The 4,078-nt window shown below is 37.2% G+C and overlaps 1 long non-coding RNA gene across 1 annotated transcript; it reads right to left on the minus strand.

Moving 5' to 3' along the window:
• Positions 1–946: 946 nt before the first annotated feature.
• Positions 947–3,393, minus strand: LOC143976139 (uncharacterized). Its single transcript, XR_013272533.1, has 2 exons — positions 3,053–3,393; positions 947–1,300 (listed from the first exon to the last, which is right to left on the minus strand). It is a non-coding gene; the product is annotated as an uncharacterized LOC143976139 (long non-coding RNA).
• Positions 3,394–4,078: the final 685 nt, after the last annotated feature.

Below are 4,078 nucleotides of genomic sequence, written 5' to 3' on the forward strand. Positions count from 1 at the left end.
AACACTTGCAGAATTGAGCGATAGTGAATCGTTGTGAAATTAATTGTATTATTATTATATTATTTTTTATAATTATTTATTATATTATAATTTATGGTTTTGTCTTTCAAACTTTATCATACCCGGGATGTCTACTAGACTCTTGTTTGGACAGATTTAAGTGTGTTATTGCTAAGAATTACTGGCCTACAATATAGAACGCCAAATTTCTATGCAAAACAATTGTACCACTTTGAGATGCAAAAATTGGACATAATCATACCGCCAGGGAGGTTTATAATAAATAGTAACATTTTTATTTCCTGACATCGTGGCTGATTAGGATACTCATTATTGAGTTTGAATAAAGATATTCAAACTCTCTAATCTGATGTAGTCAGTGTTTTTAATGGTTACTTTTGCTTCAATACTGCATCCCAAAGGCTTCCTAAAGCACTATGGGTTATCTAAAAAGACAGTAAAGCAGAGGCTCCCTGCCTTCAGACTCGTTCTGTCTGATTGAAACCCTTTTCGGCAAAGCCAACCAATAAGGAATACGTCACTCCTTTGATTTATTTACTTTCTTTTTTTAATTGCTTTTAAAATCTGCCTGTAAATTCAGGCTTTTTACAAAGGATAAAGAAAAATGTGTAAAAAGGAGTTTAAATCTCCACCTACTGGCTGAATAAAAGAACTGCAATATATTAATATTCAATATTTCATATTTACCTGCTTTAAACATATATATTATACAGTATATTTTAAATATCTTAGAATTAGCCATGGCCAAAATGAAAAAGGAATACACTATGTACAAAATACCATTACGCATTGCCTTTAAAGCCACCAGGTCAGCAAAGCAGCCTGTTAACTAGCATATACTGAAAGAGGTCAACAAAGACAGCCTACATATTTCTCCTATGACAGGTTCACATTAAATATATTTCATACATGACAGCAGAAAATATGAGTGGTTTGATGTTTTATTTCATAATTTGTTTTGCTTATCTTGCCAAGAAAATACTTAATAACGTTTGACATTTCAGCCCAAATACCAAATTCCAGAAATGGCTGTGCATTCCATGTAACTGTATATGCTTGCTTTCTTCAAAGACTCATCTATAGTTATGTTATTCTTTTCTGTGATAATACCAAAATCTAATTAATGATTGCATGCTGTATATGAATTAGCTTCACCCACACAAACTAAAACAAAGCAAGGAAGGAAACCCCTTCTAGTTCTTGCTGTGGTAGGATGATATGAAGTCCTTGTAATGAACATCTGGTGTATCCTCTGGTGCCTGACAATAATTCATCAGGGCTAAATAAAAAAAACAAAAAAATAACATATTTTTGATCTTGGCTTTAAATGGACATGTTACACAAAAATAATATTTCAGTTCGGATGAATGCAACTGCGCTGAATCACCAGTCGCATTTCTCTGTCTTGGGGACTCTGCACTTTAGACAGCTAGTAAAATAAATGCATGTACACTGATGATGCTATACAGTAATGCCCCATACACACGGTCAGACATTCCGACCACAAAATCCTTCAGATTTTTTTCCGACGGATTTTGGCCGAAACTTGTGTTGCATACACACGGTCACACAAAGTTGTCAGAAAATCTGATCGTTCGGAATGAGGTGACGTACAAAATGTACGATGGGACTACGTAGAAGTCAGTAGCCAATAGCTTTCATCTCCAAATTTTTTCTGAGCATGCGTGGCACTTTGTGCGTCGGAATTCTCTACACACGAAGTCCAATCGGATTTTGTTATCGGAAAATTTTAGATCCAGCTCTCAAACTTTTTCAGTCGGAAATTCCAACAGAAAAAGTCCGCTACATGATCGGATTTTCCGATAACATAATCCGTAATCACAGCAGGCACTGAGATCGTAGCTCTTTTGTCCTTTTTTTTTCTATGACAGCAGAGATTTCTTGTAAGCATTCTAAACTAAATAGTAGGTGCTGCAAGATGCTAGAAACCAACTGAAACCCAACTGTTGTGATCTTTAGAAGGAATTACTTCTACAGCTAAAGAGGTCAGAGAGGTCTAAAACTCTTTAAAAGATTATGTGAATTTATTTCAAATATAATCTCTAGTTGAAATCATTATTATTTTTAAAGTGTTTCAGGATGGTGTTTCAGATTACTGTTACAAGGTTCTACACTGTATCTCCTTTGTTCTGATGGTTCAGATAGCGCTACTATTTACCTAATGGAAAATGGTGAATCTACTGAGATACTCTAGTCATTTTTAAATCGGGAGTGATCATGATTTGTTCATTTTTTGTGATTTAGACCCCTTTCACACTAGGGCGTTTTGCAGGCGCTATAGCGTTAGAAATAGTGCCTGCAAAACACCCCAAAGAAGCTGCACCATTGTGTGTAGTGTGAAAGCCTGAGCCCGAGCCGAATGACCACAAATTGACTGCTCTTGATTGAGGGAAATTTCTTGCCTTTGTAGGCTCCTTCCATTTTCTCTACACCCATAAACATAAATGCTAAGTCAAGCTGTATGAGTGAACTGGCCATGCAAGTGAATAATTGAACCATGCCTGTTCATATCTGACTGCCTTCTATTGTCTTAGCCCCCGTACACACGGTGGGACATTCCGACAACAAAATCCGTCTGATTTTTCTGACAGATTTTGTCCGAAACTGGTGTTGCAGTTACACACAGTCAGACAAAGTTGTCGGAAAACCCAATCGTTCCTAATGTGTTGGCGTTATTTCGTTATGACTACTTTCACGCTAGTAGCCAATAGCTTTGGTCTAGGAATTTGATCTGAGCATGCGTGGCACTTTGTCCGATCGGAATTCTCTACAAACGATCAAAGTCCAATCAGATCATGTTGTCGGAACATTTTATATCCAGCTCTCAAACTTTGTTGGTCGGACATTCCGACGGAAAAAGTCAGATGAAGCCCACACACGGTCGGATTATCCGACAACACGGTCCGATCGGACATTTTCCGTCTGAATTTCTCACCGTGTGTACAAGGGCTAAAACAAATACATTTTTATAGTAAATGTGAAATAGTAACAGAACAATGAAACAACGTACCATCCAAGCGTTCTGCTTTAGTTGTACATTCTTATTGCTGTATTCATACATGTAAAAATAGTCTGCCACCATGACTGTGAATGGAAGGCATGCTCTGACCAGTCTTAGTTACATTCGGCTGGAAAACAAGCGTGGACAAATGCATAACCACCTGAATGTTTCTGCGATGACTGGAAAACACTCTTCTGTCATCTGTCTGTCCACAAATATGCTAAAATGTCTGTTTGAGGGAAGACTTAACAGCAATAAAATCCAACGATGAACGCACTGTGAGCCCTTGACATAGTGTCAGCCTTTTCCCACACAAAAACCCTCTAAATGCAGTGAAGACTATATGAGACTGTAAAACGAGGTAGTTAATAGTGACAAGCCGTAAATAGGTCAAGCCCCTAGTGATGACGAGTGGAACATTCTAGGCTATTTCAGATTCTAATCCTTCCTAATATGACAGACACAGTCTATTACACATCACCCAGGTGTTACCACAAGATGTACAGGAGACATTTTCTATACCATAGCTTTATATTGTGGATAATCTCCAGTTTCTTCCTTAAATAAAAACATCTGAAAACTTACCTTTCCAGACTAAGGGTTCATGCACAGGAGCGAAAATAATGGAAGAACCTCTAACAGAAAAAGAAAAACGCCATTAAAAATGCTCATAGTGGCTCTTATTGCACAAGAGCTTAGGAGAGTTTATGGGCATTTGCTTTTTAACCACTTCAATACAGGGCACTTAAACACCTTCCTGCCCAGACCAATTTTGAGCTTTCAGCGCTGTCGCACTTTGAATGACAATTGTGCGGTCATGCTACACTGTACCCAAATGAAATTTTTATCATTTTTTCCCCACAAACAGAGCTTTCTTTTGGTGGTATTTGATCACCTCTACGGTTTTTATTTTTTGCGCTACAAATAAAAAAATACCGAAAATTTTGAAAAAAATATGTTTTTATTTGTTTCAATTTCAAAACTTTGTAAATAAGTACGTTTTCTCCTTCACTGATGGGCACTGATGGGGCTACA

The sequence above is a fragment of the Lithobates pipiens genome, unplaced genomic scaffold (assembly GCF_037356315.1).
Source record: "Lithobates pipiens isolate NorthernLeopardFrog02 unplaced genomic scaffold, aLitPip1_a1.2 Scaffold_13, whole genome shotgun sequence".
Taxonomy (NCBI): Eukaryota; Metazoa; Chordata; class Amphibia; order Anura; family Ranidae; genus Lithobates; species Lithobates pipiens.